This window comes from Heterodontus francisci, unplaced genomic scaffold (genome assembly GCF_036365525.1).
Source record: "Heterodontus francisci isolate sHetFra1 unplaced genomic scaffold, sHetFra1.hap1 HAP1_SCAFFOLD_58, whole genome shotgun sequence".
Classification (NCBI taxonomy): Eukaryota; Metazoa; Chordata; class Chondrichthyes; order Heterodontiformes; family Heterodontidae; genus Heterodontus; species Heterodontus francisci.
The window spans coordinates 10,226,662-10,250,407 of record NW_027142006.1 but is presented as its reverse complement, the minus strand read 5'-3'; the positions used below and the strand labels follow the sequence as shown (position 1 = coordinate 10,250,407).

At 45.1% G+C, this 23,746-nt stretch overlaps 1 non-coding gene across 1 annotated transcript; it reads right to left on the bottom strand.

The window, feature by feature from the left end:
• Window positions 1-22,396: 22,396 nt before the first annotated feature.
• trnal-uag (transfer RNA leucine (anticodon UAG)) lies at window positions 22,397-22,479 on the bottom strand. The gene has a single exon. It is a non-coding gene; the product is annotated as a tRNA-Leu (tRNA).
• Between the last annotated feature and the right edge of the window lie 1,267 nt (window positions 22,480-23,746).

The window sequence follows — 23,746 nt, the reverse complement described above, 5'->3', positions numbered from 1 at the left end:
CCACAAGGAGAAACATCTTCCCAGCATCTACCTGTCCAGCCCACTGAGAATCTTATAGGTTTCAATAAGATCATCTCTCAATCTTCTAAACTCCAGTGAGTAGAGGCCCAATCTGCTCAACTTTTTCTCACAAGTCAACCCTTCATCCCAGGAATCAGCCTAGTGAACATTCTTTGAACTGATTCCAATACAAGTATATCCCTCCTTAAGTAAGGAGACCAAAGCTGTATGGAGTACTTTAGTTGGGATGCCACTAATGCCCTGTACAGTTACAGCAAAACTTCCCTACTTTTATACTCCATTCCCCTTGCTAAAAAATTCCAACATTCCATTTGCATTCCTAATTACTTGCTATACCTTCATGCTAACTTTTCTGTAATTCATGTACCTGGCACCCAGATCCCTCAGTACAGCAGCATTCTGCAGTCTGTCTCGATGTAAGTAATATTCTGTTTTTCTATTCTTCCTGCCAAAGTAGACAATCTCACATTTTCCTATATTATACTCCATCTGCCAAACTTTTGCCCACTGACTTAACCTATCTATATCTCTTTGCAGACACTTTATGTTCTCCTCACGACTTTCTTTCCCACCTATCTTTGTACCACCCATAAATTTGGCAACAGTACACTCAGTGCCTTCATGCAATTATTAATATAGACCATAAATAGTTGAGGCACCAGCACTGATCCCTGTGACATTCCATTAGTTACAGTTTTCCAATCTGAAAATGCCCCATTTGTCCCCACTCTCTGTTTCCTGTGAGTTAGCCAATCTTATATCCATGTGTGTGTAGTTTTCAGTTTGTATCTATCAGTGTCTGGTACTCTATGTGAGTTTTGGACTCTTTCTTACTCTCTCACTGCTATTTTTTGTGTGTTAGGTTGCTTTAGATGACTCAGGCTGAAGTACTGTGAGTGAGTGCAGTAATCAACCTATATCTTTCAGCATCTGGCACTGAGCATGTGTTTCAGCATCACTATCTATCTGTCAGTATCTGGTACTCTGTGTGAGTGTGGGATTCATTATATAATCTTCCGTCCCTGGGACTGATGGCAAGTCTGGATTTATTCTCCATAAAATGTCAGCACAGCAACAGGCCACTGATGTGGTAGGTTTTAAGCAGACAATATATTTGAGGTTTTGCTTAGTATTAAATATCTGTCACTGTGAACACAATAGTGAAAGATAATGTATCCTACAATCTGATACAGGATTGGTGTGCAAGTGTAACTCAGGCTGTACTAATCAATTTGATCAGTGCCATTCAGTCTGAGTGAGTATCTTGGTTTTGCATGTAAAATGAGCTCAGTCTGGAATTGTACAGTATCTTCCATCTGACACTATGCGGTTTCAGGACTGCTATGTAATTTAGAGCTCAGACTATACTGATCAAATTTATAATGTATCTTTTAGTTTCACAATCTGGATGAGTTTTAAACTGGAATCTGAGTTTGGATCTCAGGTTATACGATATTTCAGAATCTCTCAATCTGATTATGGACTTGAGTCTAATGTTTATGTCTGGAAACATGATGGGAATTAATACTGATAATAAACTCATAACCTGTGTAAATATTGGGCTGGTATTTAACTTAAATCTCAGAGTACATTATTGAGGTTAATTCTGCAACTTTGAAACAGAAACCACGTGTCAGTTCTCTGTGTGTTTAATTTGTAGCTGAGGTTGCACTATTGTGGGATTGACACACTGATAATTTGATTGTGGGTGAGATGTTGGACTGGGATTTATGTATCTACCTGTCAGTGGTAATGAGTTGGGGTGACATAGAAACAACGTCTGTCTTTCCTGCTCTATTTGATTGATGGATTGAAAATGTGTCTCTGGAACTATTTCTGCTGTCTGAGACTGTGGAACTGATGACCTGTCTGTGTCTCTGCGCTCTGTGAGTGATAATGTACGTATTGTGTGTGAGAAGGATCTGGTGGCACTCTTCCTTGTAACTTGGGTGGAGGAAATAGCCCATTTATTCTGGTTCATTCAATCATTTGCCTGTTTGAACAAAAGTATGTTTGTAACTAAAATACAGGTGAGATCAAAGATATCGAGTTTTAATGAATTTAATCTCTCAAATAATAATCATTATGGATACCCGCAAAAGAACCACCGCAACACAAATATTGTCACTGTTTCACTCCACGACAATAAGTTTCTTCCCATTATGTCTCCATCCCCTTGTCCACACACAACCGGAGAATGGCCTCTCCACTCACTCCATGTTCCGAGACCAGTTTCAGATCCACTCCGCCTCCTACAAACAGCCCCCGCCTGCCCCTGAACTTGCCCCGGACTCGATGCTGATCTCTGAGTCTATCTGCGGACATGCTCCCAAAGCGATGTCCTGCTGGAAGGAGGCTGCTGTTTGCTCCCTTCCCCCGGGACCGGGATCTCTCCATTCGCGGCTGTTTTAAACCATCTTCTTCCGCTCACAGGCAGTGCTGGGGGAGGGGAGCGCAGGCCCAGATTTCTGCAGCACTTCAGCCAGAAACTTGGAGAACTTCCGGCACAGAATGAGTCCATTCGGCCCATCATGTCCGCGCTAGCGGAATGAGAGGGATATAGCCTGTTCCCACAGTTTGTTGTTATTGGACAGTGAAGTGTAGAAACAGAAGCGGACAGTCAGGATGTGGGGAGTTACACAAAGAGAATCTATTATCGGCACCAGGTGAGAAGTGTGAAGGACACATTTTAAACAGCGGCTGTTTGGTTTCATTTGAACGGTTAGACCATGGGAGCGGGAACAGGAAATCTGACCTGTGTAAAAGTCCCTGTTCCGTCGGTCAGTCCCATTCATGGCCCAGTGGATTGTTTCTGGATGTTATTTAATTTTTGTAAAATGGCCAAAGCCCCTGGTATGCAGTAGCTGGGGGCTGCAGGACTGCAGTGGAATCAGACACTGATTCTGTTTGTATTGCTGGGTTTCCTTTGTGATTGTTCACAATGATTATTCATTGAAAAATTGTTTTGGTCTCTCTTGTAACTTCCACCACATCTCTTCCTGAATTATAATTAATACTTTTTCTTTCTACAGGCAATACTTGAGGAAGCTGAATAAATGTAGTGATTCCTCGACACAAGGGGAAGTGCAGCCAGCTCCTCACACACAGTAAGTACAGTATCACTCACAGAGAGCAGAGACATCAGTTCCACAATCACCGACAGCAGAATTAGTCAGAACACAAAAACACACAAAATAGGAGCAGGAGTAGATCATGTGGCCCGTGGAGCCTGCTCCGCCATTCAGTACCATCGTGGATGATCTTAGGCTTCAATTCCACTTTCTCGCCTGCTCGCCTTATCCCCTGATTCTCTGAGAGATCAAAAATCTGTCTATCGGAGCTTTACATGTATTCAATGATGGAGCATCCACAATCCGCTGGAGTAGAAAATTCCAAAGATTCACAACCCTTTGAGTGAAGTAATTTCTCCTCATCTCAGCCCCTTATCGTGGGACTGTGTCCCCATGTTTTAGATTGTCTGACCAGCAGAAACAATCTCTCAGTGTCTCCCCTATCCAGCCCCTTTGGAATTTTGTATGTTTCAATGAGATCACCTCTCATTCTTCTAAACTCCAGAGTATAGGCCCAATTTACTCAGCCTCCCATCATGGGACAATCCCCTCATCCCAGGGACTAATTTAGTGAACATTTGCTGCACCGCCTCCAATGCACATATATCCTTTCTTAAGTGTGCAGACCAAAACTTCACACTGTATTCCAGATGTGGTCTCACCGAAATCCTGTACAATTGTAGCAAACTTCTTTATTCCTGTATTCTAATCCCCTCAAAAAAAAGGCTAACACGCCATTTGCCTTCCTAATTGCTTGTTGTACCTGCATGCTAACTTTCTGTATTCCTTGTGCAAGAACACTCAAGTCTCTTTGAACACCAACAGTTACAAGTTTCACACCTTTTATCAAATATTCTACTTTTCTATTCTTATGACCAAAGTGAAGAACTTCACACTTCCCTACATTATACTCCATCTACCATCTTCTTGCCCACTCACTGAACTTGTCTATATCTCTTTGCAGCCTCTCTATGTCCTCCCACAGCTTCCCTTTCCACCTATCTTTGTATCATCAGCAAACTTAGATACATTACTCTCTGTCTCTTCATCTAAGCCATTAATTTAGATTGTAAATAGCTGAGACCCCAGCACTTATCCTTGCAACACTCCATTATTCACTGCCTGCCAATCTGTTTATACCCACTCTTTGCTTCCTGTCCATTAACCAATCCTCTATCCATGCTAATATATTACCCACAATTCCATGATTCCCTTATCTTCTCTATTAACCTTTTATGTAGCACCTTATTGAATGCCTTTTGGAAATCCAGGAATACGACTAGTTTCCCTTTACCCTGCTAGTTACATCCTCAAAAAACTCTCATACATTTGTCAAACAAGATTTCCCTTCAGGAAAATCATGTTGACTTGTTTGAATGCTTTTCTCAATGCATTGTTCAGACTTCCTGCATTTTCCCAAGGACTGATATTAGGCTAACTGGCCTGTAGTTCACAGTTTTCTCTCTCCCTCCTTTCCTGAAAGGCAGTGTAACATTTGCCAACTTCCAATCTGATGGAAATTTTCTGACCCCCTCCCACACCCACTGCAATATTACAGGGAACGGGGGTGGGGAGAAACAGCCTGTCTGCCCCAGGCCAATCAAGGCCCTTAATTGGCCAATTAACAGCCACTTATGGGCCTCCTCTCTCTGCTGCAGGTATTTTATCCTCGGTTGGGTTGGGGGAGGGGAGGCAGTGTGGCAAAGGCACCAAGAACCCTGCCTGATAAAACCAGGCATCTTTCTTGCGGGCTGCGGGGGGGTCCTCCTGATTAGGCACCCTGTTCCCCATGGAGGGCCACCCTCAAAGCTCCAACCGCCCCCATTGGGCACCCCCGGACCCTCTACCTGACCCCCCATTGCCTCAGACTTAAAGGTAACATTATATATTCTATCAGAACAGACTGAATGACAAATAACATAGCACTCCACAAAGCTATAGTGTTAGAGTGAAAGATATTGTCTCAGTTATTTATTGCAGCCTGAGCTACACATTATATGCCAATCTAAAATCACATACAGTTTCAGACTGAGATACAGTATTTATTCCATAAATGCAAAATGAGCTATATGTTCCACAGGAGTTCATACTATTGAACAAGCCTGGGCTCTTTTCTCTAAGTGGTCACCTAATAGAAGCATTGAATAATATGAAGGGTTTCGTTAGGGTAGAGGTAGAGATGTTTCCCACTTGTGGTGGAGTCCAAAGCTGTCGATATGAAATAGTCAGTAATAAATTAAATAAATAACTCAGGGGAATCTTCTTTACCCTGCTTTGACAGCACTTGAGCTGCTGAACATTGTTACATTTAACATCAAGCTAAATGATTAAATGAGGCAGAAACAATTTGAGAGATTTGCTGATAGGATTAGATGAAGTAGGGTTGGAGTAACCTCATTGGAACTACCAGCACTTGGGCAGAAAAGCCTGTCTCTGTGCTGTAAATACTATGTAATTTTGTGTAGACTGAATCCAGAATGACAAACTAACCCAGAGATTAATGGCTACTGAATGCATCCCACACACAGGCAGTACCAGAGACTGACAGATACTGAACAAAACCCACACTCACAGGCAGTACCAGAGACTGACAGATGCTGAACAAAACTCACACTCACAGGAAGTACCAGAGACTGACAGATACTGAACAAAACCCACACTCACAGGCAGTACCAGAGACTGACAGATACTGAACATAACCTCCACTCACAGGCAGTACCAGAGACTGACAGATACTGAACAGAACCCACACTCACAGGCAGTACCAGAGACTGACAGATACTGAACAAAACCCACACTCACAGGAAGTACCAGAGACTGACAGATACTGAACAAAACCCACACTCACAGGCAGTACCAGAGACTGACAGATACTGAACATAACCTACACTCACAGGCAGTGCCAGAGACTGACAGACATTGAACATAACCTCCACTCACAGGCAGTACCAGAGACTGACAGATACTGAACAAAACCCACACTCACAGGAAATACCAGAGACTGACAGATACTGAACAAAACCCACACTCACAGGCAGTACCAGAGACTGACAGATACTGAACATAACCTCCACTCACAGGCAGTACCAGAGACTGACAGATACTGAACAAAACCCACACTCACAGGCAGTACCAGAGACTGACAGATACTGAACAAAACACACACTCACAGGAAGTACCAGAGACTGACAGATACTGAACAAAACCCACACTCACAGGCAGTACCAGAGACTGACAGATACTGAACATAACCTACACTCACAGGCAGTGCCAGAGACTGACAGACATTGAACATAACCTACACTCACAGGCAGTACCAGAGACTGACAGATACTGAACAAAACCCACACTCACAGGAAGTACCAGAGACTGACAGATACTGAACAAAACCCACACTCACAGGCAGTACCAGAGACTGACAGATACTGAACATAACCTACACTCACAGGCAGTGCCAGAGACTGACAGACATTGAACATAACCTGCACTCACAGGCAGGACCAGAAACTGAAAATATTGAACAAAACGTACACACGCGGACAGTACCTGAGACTGACAGATACTGAACAAAACACACACTCACAGGCAGTACCAGAGACTGACAGATGTTATGTCCATCCCAAATTCACAACAGAAAAAATAACTGAGAGATCCATCAGAAATCCAACACTTACATATAATACCAGTGACTTAAAGGTACAGAATTAATCGCACTCTCAAATATAGTGCATGTGACTGGGATACAGAATGAGTCTATACTGACACATAGTACCAGGGAATGACAGATACAGAATGAATCACACAGTCACATACAGCAACAGGGACATTTTGGCACAGTATGAATCTGACAGTCGTGTACAGAAACAGAGGCTGACAGATATCAAATGAAACCCACACACACATACAGTGACACTGAGAGCTATAACATATATGCCACATTCATATATAGTACCAGAGATTGACAGATACAGAATGAATTCCACACACACAAACAGTTCCAGAGCCTTATACATTCAGAGTGAATATGACACTTTGTACCAGAGACTGACCAATGCAGCATGAATCCCACACTCCCACTCAGTAATAGAGACTGACAGATAGCCACAAATAAAGAATGATTCTCATTCTCATGTACAGGACAACAGACTGATTTGCCACAATGGTGTCTCTAATCTTTGGGCAAACTCAGTGCAATAACAACTCATCTCCATTCCCCGTATTTCTAAATCCCACCTGTCCTCCATAATCTGAACAATTATTGCATGTCGTGTTGACTGTCTGATCTGTAAACTGCACTGTATCACAGATTGCTGACATTTGCTAGCTGAAAGTGAGAACTGCAAAATAGAAGCAGAAATTTTCACAGCCTGTCAGGGTTAATAAACAGGTAATGTGAGGTAATAAACTCATATTGCTTCACATTTTTATACTGAAAATAAAAGTAATCAATTCTTAATAAAAATGTTTACTATATTGATCTGATATTTGTAAATGTGCCCTGTTATATATTACACTACATTGAGCAGTATTTGTGTCTGATTTTTCAGGATACTATTTGCATTACTTCAAATAAAGAAAACATAACTACACAAAGAACTGAGCACAATGCTGAAAGTTTCACAGCAAACAGTCAAAAGGGAAAGAGATAACATATAGAAAGAAAAAAAGCTAAAATACTGAAAACACTCAGCCAGTCCGGAAACAACTGTGGAGAAGAGAAGCTCGGGTTAATGGTCCAGTTCTGTGACCCTTCTATAGACCTGAAACATTGCTCCTCCCTTCCTCTCTCCACAGATACTGCTGGAACTGCTGAGTGTTTCCAGAATCTTCTGTTATTCAGATTTCTAGCGGCTGCAGTATTTCTCTTTTTGAAGAATAAAACAATCCCTGGGAGGGAATGAAAAGTTTACATAAGAAATAAGAGCAGGAGTGGCCACTCTGCCCATCGAAATAGTTCCACCATTCAATAATATAACAGCTGTTCTCCTACCTCAACTCCATCTTACCACACTGGCACAGCCCCCTTGATTCCCTTAATATCCAAAAACCTATCGATTTCTCTTGAATATACACAATGATTGAGCATCCAGAGCTCTCTGGGATAGAGAATTCCAAAGATTCATAACCCTTTGACTGAAAAGAAAATCTCCTCTTCTCAGTCAAATATGACCAAGCCCTTTATACTGAGACTGTACCCCTTCATTCTAGATTGCCCAGCTAGAGGAAACATCCTCCCAGCATTTACCATGTCAAGCCACTGAGCATTTTATCTGCCAGTGAGATTACCTCTCACTCTACTGAGTTCTGGGGAATAGAGGCCTCGTCTATTCAATCCCTTCTCATCGGACAATCCCCTCATCATCGGAAGCAGCCTAGTGGCACGTCTCTGTGCTCCCTCTAAGGAAAGTATATCCTTCCTTAGATAAGGGGACCAAAACTGCACAGCACTCCAAGTGTGATCTCACGCTGTATAATTGCAATAAATACTCATACTCTAATCTCTTTGCAATAAAGGCAAACATATCATTTGCTTTCCTAATTGGTTGAGTATCTGCACGTTACCTTTCTGTGATTCCTGGACAAGGACACTCGGGTCCCTCTGAATGTCAACATTTCCCATTATCTCATTAATTTCAAAAATGTTCTGTATTGCTGTTTTAGATTAGAGATACAGCACTGAAACAGGCCCTTCGGCCCACGGAGTCTGTGCCGAACATCAACCACCCATTTATACTAATCCTACACTAATCCCATATTCCGACCAAACATCCCCACCTGTCCCTATATTTCCCGACCACCGACCGATACTAGTGACAATTTATAATGGCCAATTTACCAATCAACCTGCAAGTCTTTTGGCTTGTGGGAGGAAACCGGAGCACCCGGAGAAAACCCACGCAGACACAGGGAGAACTTGCAAACTCCACACAGGCAGTACCCAGAATCGAACCCGGGTCCTTGGAGCTGTGAGGCTGCGGTGCTAACCACTGCGCCGCCCTGCCAAAGTGTGTAACTGTACACTTCTCCCCATTATGTTCCATCTCTCACATTCTTGCCCACATACTTAGTCTGTCTAAATCCCTTTTTTCCCCCTTTGCATCCTCCTCACAGTTTACTTTGCCACCTCACTTTATATCATCGGCAAACATGGATAACATGACATTCGGTCACCTCATCTAAATCATTGATACAGAATGGAAATAACTGAGTCCCGAGCACCAATCCTTGCAGTATCCAACTACTTACAGCTTTCCTGCCGAAAATGACTCGGTTATTCCTACTCTCTGTTTTTTGTCTGTGAACTACTACTCAATCTATACTAATATATTATCCCCAAATTGCATGGGACCTACATTGGTGTAATAACCACTTGTTTGATAACTTATTGAATGCTTTTTGAAAATCCAAACAGACTACATCCACTGGTTCCCCTTATCTATCCTGGCAGTTACAACATCAACATATTCTAATAATTTATCATTGACAATTTCCTTTTAATAAATCCATGTTGACTCTGCCCAACCATATTCTGATATTCCACATCACCATTTACCATGTCTGTAATAATAGATTGTAGCATATTCCCCATTGCTGATGTCAGGCAAACTGGCCTCTAGTTCTTTGCTTTCTCTCTCCTTCCTTTCTTGAATAGTGTGGATATGTTTGTCACCCTCCAATTCACAGCTTCCAGAATCCAGGAATTGTTTCTTATAAGGAACGGGAATAGCTGTGGGAAAATGAATCTGAGTAATTCTATTCTGAGTCCACTGTATGATTCAGGTCAAATAATAATTATCAATAAAAAGGAGTAAAATCAGAGTTCAATTGAACTTTAATTTGAAGGAAATCAGCGTTGGAAATATGTTTATTCAAATTATACACTTCTTGCTTTGGGAAACAAAATTCCTTCGAGACAGCACCCAACTCAGTTCCTATCTTTCAGTTTCTCATCTGAGGAATTTAAGGAATGCCAAACTGTAAAGGCTGGGAATCAAACCCGGGCACAGCTGCTTGGAAGGTCATTGACCTGAAACATTAACTCTGTTCTCTCTCCACAGATGCTGCCTGACCTGCTGAGTATTTCCAGCATTTTCTGTTTTTATTCCAGCTGTTTGGAAGGCAGCTATGCTCATTGCTCTAACAGCATCGCTCACATGGAGCAATACATTGAGTCTTTCTGTGGATTTTGGGACTGGGCCGCTGTCTTTTGGTCTCTGATGCTATAATCACAGCCAATAAAATACTCAGCTCAGTTCCAGGTGTTTAAAACTGGTGAACTGAAAGGCGACATGATGTGTCAGGATGTTTCTGAACAGCAATTATCACAATTTTACAACACAGAAAGAGTTCATTTGAACAATTGTGCTGCTCTTTGAACGATCTATCCAATCAGTCCCACCTCCCTGTCATTTTCACATTGCCCTGTAATTTCCCCATCAAATAATGATCCAATTCCCTCAGGAAAGTTATTATTGAATCTGTTTTCACCTCCCTTTTCAAGCAGTACATTTCTGATCATCAGAACGCGTGTTAAAATATCACCTCATCTTCCCCTGATTCTTTTAACAATTCTGTGTCCATTGGTTACAGACCCTTCTGCCAGTGGGAACAGTTCCTCTTCAACCCATTAGAATGTAGAACACATCTATTAAATATTACATTAACATCTCTGCACCAAGAAGAACGACCCTAGATTTGCTACAAAAACAAGAAAAGCTGGAATCACTCAGCAGGTCTGGCAGCATCTGTGGAAAGAGAAGCAGAGTTAACGTTTCGGGTCAGTGACCCTTCTTCGGAACTGACAAATATTAGAAAAGTCACAGATTATAAGCAAGTGAGGTGGGGGTGGGGTAAGAGATAACAAAGGAGAAGGTGCAGATTGGACCAGGCCACATAGCTGACCAAAAGGTCACGGAGCAAAGGCAAACAATATGTTAATGGTGTGTTGAAAGACAAAGCATTAGTACAGATTAGGTGTGAATACACTGAATATTGAACAGCAGCAAGTGCAAACCTGAAAAAAAAACCTGAAAAAAACAGTGGGTAAGCAAACTGAACAAACTAAGATGAAATGAAATAAATGCAAAAAAAGATAGTAAAAAATGTAAAAAAGAATGTATAAAAAAGGAAGAAAAAATAACTAAAAATGAAAGTAAAATGGGGGGCTGTCATGCTCTGAAATTATTGAACTCAATGTTCAGTCCGGCAGGCTGTAGTGTGCCTAATCGGTAGATGAGATGCTGTTCCTCGAGCTTGCGTTGATGTTCACTGGAACACTGCAGCAATCCCAGGACAGAGATGTGAGCATGAGGCCAGGGGGGAGTGTTGAAATGGCAAGCAACCGGAAGCTCAGAGTCCTGCTTGCGGACTGAGCGGAGATGTTCCGCAAAGCGGTCACCCAGTCTGCGCTTGGTCTCCCCAATGTAGAGGAGACCACACTGTGAGCAGCGAATACAGTATACTACATTGCAAGAAGTACAAGTAAATCGCTGCTTCACCTGAAAGGAGTGTTTGGGGCCTGGGATAGTGAGGAGAGGGGAGGTAAATGGGCAGGTATTACACCTCCTGCGATTGCAGGGGAAGGCGCCCTGGGACGGGGACGAGGTGGTGGGGGTAATGGAGGAGTTGACCAGGGTGTCGCGGAGGGAATGATCCCTTCGGAATGCTGACAGGGGAAGGGAGGGGAAGATGCGACTGGTAGTGGCATCACGCTGGAGGTGGCGAAAATGGCGGAGGGTGATCCTTTGGATATGGAGGCTGGTGGGATGAAAAGTGAGGACAAGGGGAACCCTGTCACGGTTCTGGGAGGGAGGGGAAGGGGTGAGGGTAGAGGTGCGGGGAATGGGTCGGACACGGTTGAGGGACCTGTCAACCACAGTGGGGGGAAATCCTCGGTTGAGGAAAAAGGTCATATCAGAAGCACCGTCATGGAAGGTAGCATCATCAGAGCAGATGCGTCGGAGACGGAGAAACTGGGAGAATGGAATGGAGTCCTTACAGGAGGTAGGGTGTGAAGAAGTGTAGTCGAGGTAGCTTTGCTATCCTTTCACGCATCTCTAGTGCCATTCTAGTCAATCTCCTCTGCACTCTCTCTCAGGCCTTGATATCCCTGCTAAAATGAGGAACCTAGAATTAGACACAATGCTCCAGCTGAGGCCGATAACCAGTGAGATTTATAAAGGTTCAGCATAAACTCCTTGTTTGTGACCCGAATTCCTATTTCTGGTTTCTAACCCAGTGTCGGTTCTGAGCTGTTGAAACTGCCTGAATAAATATTTCCGCTCAACTTAGAGGCCGGAATGTGAGAAGCTGCTGAGAATAAGAGACCCTCGCAGCCAGGCGTCATTTCCCGGTGGAGTTTTCAATAGAAACTGGGGCTGGAGAGAGTCTTTGGGAAATGTAATTCCTGAATGCAGTGAGAGAGTTTGTGATTGGTTGCAGATATAAAACTATTGTGACATCACTGCCAATCACCCAATCACAATCTTTACTTTCTCCCATCCCTCATTAGCATAGAGCTGTGGGATTGTCTATTTAATCTGCACTCGGAAGGGGTTTGGTTTATTTCTGTATCTGAAACTGAAAATGGTAAGGTCCCCCCACCAAGCTGAACTGAGGGGCTGGACCCCTGGGAAACCCCTCGAACTGTATCGGGAAAATTTTCATTTGCTGTAAATGTAAAAATGTAATTGGCATGAGAAATGTGAAATGGAAGGGTTGTGAAGCAACTCATGATTGTATTGAAGGAAAATGATCTCCCTTGCAATGTTTGTATTTTTTGGTGCTGTTTGAAACTGTTTGGCAATGTATTTTTAACAGATTTTTATGAATAAAGTATATTTTGGAAATAAAAAAAGAGAAGAAAGCAGCTCCTAAGAAAGGCGCCAAGAAAACCTTAAATAAACCGTCAACAAAGGGCGGCAAGAAGCGGAGGAAGGAGAGTTACTCCATCTACATCTACAAAGTGACGAAGCAGGTTCATCCCGACACCGGCATCTCCTCCAAGGCCATGAGCATCATGAACTCGTTTGTGAATGATGTTTTCGAACGCATCGCGGGTGAGGCTTCCTGCCTGGCCCATTACAACAACCATCAGCTCCGGGTGATCCAGACCGCCGTGCGCCTGCTGCTGCCCGGGGAGCTGGCCAAGCACGCCGTGTCGGAAGGGACAAAGGCGGTGACCAAGTACACCAGCTCCAAGTAAAACTGCACAATGGACTGAAAAACATCCCAAACACAACGGCTCTTTTAAGAGCCACCCACAATCTCTCTGAAAAAGCTACATCCGACATCTCTATGAAATCACTTTAAGACAATGTATCATATACATTGGGGGCTGCACAGTGGCGCAGTGGTTAGCACCGCAGCCTCACAGCTCCAGGGATCCGCGTTCGATTCCGGGTACTGCCTGTGTGGAGTTTGCAAGTTCTCCCTGTGTCTGCGTGGGTTTTCTCCGGGTGCTCCGGTTTCCTCCCACAATCCAAAAGACTTGCAGGTTGATAGGTAAATTGGCCATTATAAATTGTACTAGTATAGGTAGGTGGTAGGGAAATATAGAGACAGGTGGGGATGTTTGGTAGGAATATGGGATTAGTGTAGGGTTAGTATAAATGGGTGGTTGATGGTCGGCACAGACTCGGTGGGCCGAAGGGCCTGTTTCAGTGCTGTATCTCTAATTTCATCTCATAATAACGATCCCACTGCTGTGTTTGTATCTCCTGTTATTAACCGAACACGAACCCATAATCTGAACACCCGCCTTCACTTTTTTTGCTTAAAGCTGCTCTTATTCTGGTTTTTCACAGCCCCTGAATGACCGCATTAACAGCTGATTTCAGCGGTAAGGATTAGACCTTAATCCCTTCACTGATTAATCATTTTATTAACAGCAACTCTCCGCAGTGAAACAGCCTGAGATGGGATTATTACAGAGCAAGTTAAGGGCCGTTTGAGGACTTGATCCGGCTTCCTCTTTTCAGAGAAGGACACTGGGCTCTGATTGAAAACTAAACTGAGTATTTCACTTCAGGCCAATGCAGGCCCCTCCCGGGACAGTTTGAATGCGATTGTCGAATGAGTCACAATTTAAATAACATTTTACAAGTTGAATAAAACAAAATCAAGAGATGGGACTTTAAATCTTTGACTAAGGATGACATTTATTTTAATCCGCTCCTTTCCGACAATAAAATTGGCGGGCTTTTTGAAATTGACAAATTCTCTGCTTCTGATGTCGTGGCGGGTAAATCCCGCCCTCTTGTGTTGGTCAGTGACCTGATTGGTGAAGAATATAGGCAAATAGAATTAAGTACCGACCATTGAGGAGAGTTCTCAGTCTTTAAGTAAAGTAAATGCTGCGTAAATTATCCATTTGTGAAAGTATTTGTGAGATTGTGGAAATGTCTGGAGGAAAGACCGGAGGGAAAGCTCGGGCCAAAGCCAAGTCTCACTCCTCCCGGGCTGGACTGCAGTTCCCGGTGGGCCGTGTTCACAGGCTCCTGAGAAAGGGCAACTATGCTGAGCATGTGGGTGCTGGAGCCCCGGTCGATCTGGCTGCTGTGCTCGAGTATCTGACCGCTGAAATCCTCGAGCTGGCCGGTAACGCGGCCCGGGACAACAAGAAGACCCGCATCATCCCCAGACACCTGCAGCTGGCAGTCCGCAACGAGGAGGAGCTCAACAAGCTGCTGGGAGGGGTGACCATCGCTCAGGGCGGGGTGCGACCCAAGAAAACCAGCGCTCAGAGCTCCCAGAAAAAGCAAAGCAGACAAAATGTCATCTAATAAACCAAAGACTCTTTTCAGAGCCACCCACAGTCTCTGAAAGGGCTGATTACTGTCTGATTCAAGCATGTCAGTAACAGAACAGAATAGGAACTATTTAAAATGTTTATGAGCAACTATTTCAGTGGCTTCTCACTGTCCTCCTGATCCCTGTGTGAAGGGGAATTACCAATAGTCTAATTTATTCCTTTCTACACCGAGTTTGAGTTATTGGTCCCTTAAGGATTGCTGAATGGAGTCTTCCACCGCCGGTTACAGATAAGAAGGGGGGGGGGGGGTAAAAATGACAGGTTAAAGCTGTGCATAAAATAGCGCCAGGAATTTGTGGCGATAATAGCGGAATAAAGAAAGGTTTTTAAAGGTTGGTGGAAAATATTTTACCAACAACTTTAAATAGATTTTCCAGAAATTCGCTTTTTGCCGACACTGAAATTGGCGCCTTTTTCGAATTCAAACGTTCTGCCAATTTCGACAATTTAAGCCAATGATTTGCTGCATTTTCCCCAATTCGAGGCTCTGCGATTGGTGAAGAAATGCGAATGGGAAGAGGGTGACCAATCAGAAGTGAGCGCGGGCTCAAGCTGTGGGAATTCCAGGTCCCTGAATGATTGAGCTGAAATTGATCAGTTTCACAAACCCTGTCAGTTTCAGTGCAGGAAACACCGTCTCGGGGGAAATAACATCACAAGTGGGTCTGCTTCCAGTGACCGATTCAACGGCTGCTGCAAAATTCCCGGATTCCCTCATTGCAGCGAAATCATTTTGAAATTCTATGAAAACAATGAGTGATTCTGGAGGAGTGATGAGGCTTTTCACTGAGGGCATGTGTCGACTGGAGAAATAACTAACTGTGGAGCCTCGGGCACTATTTACACAGCCCGTTTAGAAAATCAAATCCACTGCACATCCTTGCTGCAACTGAAATGTCAATTTCGGGGATTCCAGTTTTCTACCCGAACACAGCACAGATTTATTCCAGTCAGTTCTGAACAGCCTATCCCATCGGGATTTTCGTTTGTCTCTTTTACCTTGTTCACCTTCATTGCTTTCTATTTCCCTCCTGGTGTTTGATAAGGTATCTACCAAAACTCGTTTTCACAGCCACATCTCCTTCCTCAGTGATTGCCTTTGCTCCGTGACCTTTTGGTCAGCTATGTGGCCTGGTCCAATCTGCACCTTCTCCTTTGTTATCTCTTGCCCAACCCCCACCTCACTTGTTTATAATCAGTGACTTTTCTAATATTTGTCAGTTCCGAAGAAGGGTCACTGACCCGAAACGTTAACTCTGCTTCTCTTTCCACAGATGCTGCCAGACCTGCTGAGTGAATCCAGCATTTCTTGTTTTTGTTTCAGATTTCCAGCATCCGCAGTATTTTGCTTTTATATTAGCCTATCCCATCTCCCGTTTCCAGCTCACTGCTCTCTCTGTGAGACGGTGGGTGGCTCTTCGAAGAGTGTGTGTTTGCTGGAAAGGGTCGAGTTGTGCGGCCCTGCCGTTTCAGAGCGTACACCACATCCATGGCAGTGACCGTCTTGCGCTTGGCGTGCTCAGTGTAGGTGACCGCATCCCTGATCACATTCTCCAGGAAAACCTTCAACACCCCGCGAGTCTCCTCATAGATCAAACCCGAGATCCGCTTGACCCCGCCACGGCGAGCCAGGCGGCGGATTGCTGGTTTGGTGATGCCCTGGATATTGTCAGGAAGCACTTTGCGGTGCCGCTTTGCTCCGCCTTTGCCGAGTCCTTTCCCTCCTTTACCTCTGCCAGACTTTCTTTTATTAACTTCCAAAATATACTTTATTCATAAAAATCTGTAAAAAAAATACATTACAAAACAGTTCCAAAAAGCACCAAGTCAAACAATACAAAGAGTGGAAAGGAGATCAGTTTCTTTCAATACAGGAGTGAGTTGCCTCACAACCCTTCCATTTCATTTCTCATGCCATGTACATTTGACAGCAAACAAATAATTTCTGGCTACAGTTCGAGGGGTTTCCCATGGATCCAGCCCCTCAGTTCACTATGGTGGGGGGACCTTACACTGTGGTCTTTCCCCATTGAGCCTTTGCTGCAGCTGCCCCAAGCTTTAGTGCGTCCCTCAGCACGTAGTCCTGGACCTTGGAATGTGCCAGTCTGCAACATTCGGTGGTGGACAACTCTTTGCGCTGGAAGACCAGCAAGTTTCGGGCAGAGCAAAGAGCATCTTTCAACGAATTGATAGTCTTCCAGCAGCAGTTGATGTTTATCTCGGTGTGCGTCCCTGGGAACAGCCCGTAAAGCACAGACTCCTGTGCTACAGAGCTGCTTGGGATGAACCTCGACAAAAACCATTGCATCTCTTTCCACACCTGCTTTGCAAAGACACAATCCAGAAAGAGGTGGGCAACCGTCTCTTCCCCACCACAGCCACCTCGAGGGCATTGTGCAGAGGGGGTGAGACTTCGGGCATGCAGGAAGGATCTGACGAGGAGGACTCTTCTCACCATCAGCCAAGCTACATCTTGGTGCTTGTTTGAAAGTTCTGGTGATGGGGCATTCCGCCAAATGACTTTGGAAGTCTGCTCGGGGAACCATCCGACAGGATCCACCATCTTCTTTTCCCGTAGGGCCTTGAGAACATTCCGTGCAGACCAGTGCCTGATGGATTGGTGGTCAAAGGTGTTTTTCCACAGAAACTTTTCCATGAAGGATAGGTGTTACAGCACAGTCCAACTGGATGGAGCGTTCCACGGCAATATGACCAGGCCCATCCTTCGCAACACCGGGGACAGATAGAACCTCAGCATGGAGTGACACTTGGAGTTTGCGTACTGGAGGTCTACACAGCCACACACAAAGGTAGCCATCAGGATGAGGGCGATGTTGGGTACATTTTTCCCGCCTTTCTCCAGAGGTTTGAACATCGTGTCCCTCGGGACCTGGTCCATTTTGGATCCCCAGATGAAGCGGAAAATGGCTCAGGTGATCACCACAGTGCAGGAGTGCAGTATGGGCCAGACCTGCACCACGTACAGTAACCTGACACAATGGCGAGAGATCGCTGCTCCCACATGTTCAGCTTATGTTGTACCCTGGCTACTCGTTCCTCCCAGGTTTTGGTGCACGCCCCGGCTCTTCCGAAGCATACCACAGCAGCTTCAGGTCGGCTGACCTAATGGTGAAGGGGACAAAGGATCGGTCAGCTGAGTTCCCACAGAACATGGCCTCGCTCTTGCTGTGTTTAACATTGGTTCCCGATGCCAGTTCGAGCTGGTCACAGATGCTCATCAGTCTGCGCACAGGCAGCGGGTTCAAGCAGAAAATGGCGACGTCATTCATGTACAGGGAGGTTTTAACCTGAGTGCCTCCACTGCCTGGGATTGTTACCCTTCTGATACTCGCATTCTTCTCAATAGACTCAGAAAAGGGTCCAATACAGCAAACAAACAAGACAGGGGAGAGAGGACTGCCCTGCCTGACTCCAGATGGGATTGAGAAACTTTCTGATTCCCACCCATTGATTGAGACTGCGCGACTGATGTTTGTGTAGACCAGTTTGATCCAATTGCAGATTCCCTCCCCAAACCCCATTTTGGAAAGTACGTCCATCATGTAGGTGTGCGATATCCTGTCAAAAGCCTTCTCCTGATCCAGGCTGATGAGGCAGGTGTCCACCCTCCTGTCCCGTACATAGGTGATCGTATCCCTGAGTAGCGCGAGACTATCAGAGATCTTCCTGCCTGGTATAGTACAGGTCTGATCAGGGTCAATCACCAACTCCAGAGCAGACTTGACTCGACTGGCGATGACTTTTGACAGAATCTTGTAGTCGATGTTAAGCAGTGAGATGAGCCGCCAATTTCTGATTTCTGCCCCCTCCCCCTTGTCGATGAGGGTGATGATGCCTTTCCTCATGGATTCTAATATGCTGCCGGCCAGGACCATACTCTGGTATACTGCCAGACTTTTTTTTTTAATTTCCAAAATATACTTTATTCATAAAAATCTGTAAAAATTACATTCCCAAACAGTTTAAAACAGCATCAAGTCAAAAAATGCAAACAGTGCGAAGGTGATCAGTTTCCTTCTATACAATCACGAGTTGCCTCACAACTCTTCCAATTCATTGTCATGCCATATACATTTCTACATTTACAGCACACAAAATTTTCCCTGTACGGTTCGAAGGGTTTCCCATGGATCCAGCCCCTCCGCTCAGCTTGGTGGGGGGACCTTACACCATGGTCTTTCCCCATTGAGCCTTTGCTGCGGCTGCCCCAAGCTTTAGTGCGTCCCTGCCCACGTTGTCCTGGTCCTTGGAATGTGCCAGTCTGCAACATTCGGTGGTGGACAACTCTTTGCGCTGGAAGACCAGCAAGTTTCGGGCAGACTAAAGGGCGTCTTTCACCGAATTGATAGTCCTCCAGCAGCAGTTGATGTTTGTCTCGGTGTGCGTCCCTGGGAACAGCCCGTAGAGCACAGACTCCTGTGTTATAGAGCTGCTTGGGATGAACCTCGACAAAAACCACTGCATCCCTTTCCACACCTGCTTTGCAAAGACACATTCCAGGAGGAGGTGGGCGACCGTCTCTTCCCCACCACAGCCACCATGATAATTCTTGCCTCAAATCAGTGCACAATAAAAGAGACTGATTCCGTCAGCTTCCTTTTTTTTACAGGCCGCCCGGACCTGGCTGAGAAAGGCAGAGTGAGAGCAGGGAGGGGAGGAGACAAGAGTGAAGATTAAACAGAGAGCGAGAATGAAGGAGACACCCAGAGTGACAGACAGAGAGAGAACGGCACCTTATCTTTCAGCTCCACCTCCAGTTTCCTCCGGGCTGCCAATTTCAAACCCTTTATTAACAGTAGAACCGAAACCCAGCTCTCCACGCAAACCCTTCCAGACTCGACCTTCATAGTCAAGGCTTTCCAGAAAGCCGGAGCTTTTAAATATGATCCTGCTACAATTAACACTCAGTAATATTCCCACCAAAACACAATCCATTCTATAACAAGGAACCTCCTCAGTAACATCACCATTTCCACACACATCCGCTTCCAACAGTTTACAAACACCCTATTGCAGCTGTTTGGGGAATCTCCTGTGTTAAGATTGGAGTTGGAAAGCGGCCTTTACCCGGCAGTGTTATCGTCTCACACTGAATCTGCCAGACATCCTGTTCTCTTTATTGCGAGAGAGAAAGCACGGATTTAGGAAATGTTCATTTGAAATGATCTCTATTGAGAACGAGCCCGGCCGTGGGACAGGTATTCCAGTGCAAAGAGCTGTCTATGACCGAGTGTTGCAGACTGGCACATTCCAACGTTCAAGACTATGTGCTGTGGGACGGCATTAAAGCTTGGGGAAGCCACCATGGAGTCTCAATAGAAAGGCGACAGTCTAAGGCCCTAGTACAGCGAGGGGCTGGAACCTGTGTAAAACCGCTCGGGCTGTTTGTACCAGAGAATGTTTGATGTGTAATGTAAATACTGTAAATATAACCTGTGCAGGCAGGGATAGTGAGATACCTCATGTACTTTATTGAAGGAAACTGATCTGTATTATACCTTATGTAATATTAAAATTGAACTGCTTTGCAATATAATTGCACAAATTATATGAATAAATTACATTTTGTGCAAAAGAAAGCAGCTTTCCTGTCAACACACACCTTGTCTCAGGGCACAACTTTCCTGTGATCTTGTCATACCCAACTTCGCTCTATATCTTCTGACACACACACTTTACAGTCTGTCATTTCCAAAAACAAGCATTCTAAAATCAAAAGACCTTTTGTTTATTTCTCCTTTCTTTTCATTTCTCCTCTCTTCTTCTCAATCACTCCCTTCAACAGTCCTATTCAGATCAAGGTGGAATGTGAATAGTGTCACAACTCACCTCTGACACTATTATTACCCTTCTCTTCTCTTGTCTTATTCAATGGGAAAGTTTTATTCACCAGTCTGTTGCTGTTTTACACTCTTGCCATACCATCTGGTATTGCATCCATCTGAATTCTGTGCTTTCATGGCCTTATATTTCTTTTCCTCTTCTGGATGATTTGTTTGCTTCAGTTCCATTCAACCAGTCTGGACCACAGGGAAGCTTAGAACAAAGAACAAAGAACAGGACAGCACAGGAACAGGCCATTCGGCCCTCCAAGCCTGCGCCGATCTTGATGCCTGCCTAAACTAACACCTTCTGCACTTCCGTGGCCTATATCCCTCTATTCCCTTCCTATTCCTGTATTTGTCAAGATGTCTCTTAAACGTCTCTATCGTATCTGGTTCCACCACCCCCCCGGCAGCAAGTTCCAGGCACTCACCACCCTCTGTGTAAAAAACGTGCCTCGCACATCCCCTCTAAACTTTGCCCCTCGCACCTTAAACCTATGTCCCCTAGTAACTGACTCTTCCACCCTGGGAAAAAGCTTCTGACTATCCACTCTGTCCATGCCGCTCATAACTTTGTAAACCTCTATCATGTCGCCTCTCCACCTCCGTCGTTCCAGTGAAAACAATCCGAGTTTTTCCAACCTCTCCTCATAGCTAATGCCCTCCAGACCAGGCAACATCCTGGTAAACCTCCTCTGTACCCTCTCCAAAGCCTCCACGTCCTTCTGGTAGTGTGGCGACCAGAATTGCACGCAATATTCTAAGTGTGGCCTAACTCAGGATCTGTACAGCTGCAACATGACTTGCCAATTTTTATACTCTATACCCCGACCGATGAAGGCAAGCATGCCGTATGCCTTCTTGACTACCTTGTCCACCTGCGTTGCCACTTTCAGTGACCTTTGCCTTGGGTGGGTCCACGTTGATCCATTACATTCAGAATCACCTCCTTGAAATAACTCCATAGTACAACTACAGTAACCACACAGAATCTGCTTCAAACACTCCTCCACATTTTATCTGTTCTGACTGTCAACACCTCCAGCTCTTTTGTTTAAGTGGAACCCATCAGGTTTGTATAGGCTCCTTCTATTCTGAAAGCTGTAGCACTGGTTCAGGGAATTCAGCCCTGTTTCTCTACTCGAAAGGCTCAGCCATGCTTGATCTGCGTGGTATTTTGCTTTTATTGCAACGTTACAAGACCTCCAATCCTCTGGAAAATGATGGTCAGACCTTCCACTATATCTTCCCTGGCTTCATTCAACAGCCTGGGGTACATTTCATCTGGTCCTGGTGATTTATCCACATTCAAGGATGCTCATCCCATTAAGACTTCCTCTCTCCTTAAGTTATCACATCCAATACTTCACACTCCTCCTCCTTCATAACAATATCTGCATCACCCCCTCATTTGAGAAGACAGTAATGTATTCATTAAGGATGTTGGCAACATCTTCCACCCCGATACAAAGGTTACATTTTTGATCTTTTCTGTGCCCTGCTGTTTGCTCAGTTGCCTCTTCCTCTAATATTTTGATGCAACATCTTTGGGTCCATTGTTATTTTGCTTGTCCATGTTCTTTCCTGTTCTCTCTTTGCTCTTCACCGCTGCTCCCAAACGCCTCCAGTGCAGTCAAAACACAAGGTGTCAGAAGTGGGATTTGAACCCACGCCTCCAATGGGGACTGCGATCTAAACGCAGCGCCTTAGACCGCTCGGCCATCCTGACCGCCTGTTGGTTATTATTAATGCTAAGGAAATTATTCATTCTTTGTGAAAGTATTTGTGAGATTGTGGAAATGTCTGGAAGAGGAAAGACCAGCGGGAAAGCTCGGGCCAAGGCCAAGTCTCACTCCTCCCGGGCTGGACTGCAGTTCCCGGTGGGCCGTGTTCACAGGCTCCTGAGAAAGGGTAACGATGCTGAGCGTGTGGGTGCCGGAGCCCCGGTCTATCTGGCTGCTGTGCTCGAGTATCTGACCGCTGAAATCCTCGAGCTGGCCGGTAACGCGGCCCGGGACAACAAGAAGACCCGCATCATCCCCAGACACCTGCAGCTGGCCGTCCACAACGACGAGGAGCTCAACAAGCTGCTGGGAGGGGTGACTATCGCTCAGGGCGGGGTGCTGCCTCATATCCAGGCCGTGCTGCTGCCCAAAAAAACCAGCACTCAAGAGCTCCCAGAAAAAGTAAAGCGGCCAAAATGTCATCTAATAAACCAAAGGCTCTTTTCAGAGCCACCCACAGTCTCTGTGAAAGGACTGGTTACTGTCAGGAGGGAATCAGTGATGGAGTTATTGTAACAGTGGATTGACCTGTTTCACATCTGTCCAGGTGTGTTTTCAGTTCCCTCTCTGGATTTCGCTCTGTTTCTCTGCTCACACATCTCCCCCTCCAGTAAAGTGAAGAACTGAACTACAGGGTGTCAGAATCAACAATTTAATAAATCCCGCTGCCTTCGATTTGATAAATCCCGAGACCATCCCGGTACATTAACGGGAACTGGTTCGGAGCTGATGAATTAATTTAATAATGGAAGTGTCCGGGTGAATTCTCTGTTTTTCATTTGGAAGTTTGAATTGTGTTTTTTTTTTCTCTCCGGTGATCTGAGCGCCACTTCTCAATGAGAATCTGCTCCCAGAACAGAGTAAATGCAGGAAGAAAGAGGCCATTCTCGGGCTGTGTGTTTCTCTCCTAACCTGATCTGTTTAGACCGCACTGTTCCCAGAGGACGGAATCAGTGAGAGTTGTGCACACACAGGAGCTGAGTCCACTGCAGCGCTTTAATATGTGCCTTCTCCCCGGCGCTCCCTATTCTCCGGACACAACGTTGTTTGTTCCCCCGGCGGCGGGGTAGAGTCGGGGATTCTCTTCCCGCAGTGTCAGTGGCTGCAGCCCCGGGGAACTGACGGTTTCAGTCAGAGTGACCGAGCTACCTTACAGGACTCTCCCCCTGAATTTGTGAACTGAGACTACACCGAACACATCCCCAGTTAGAG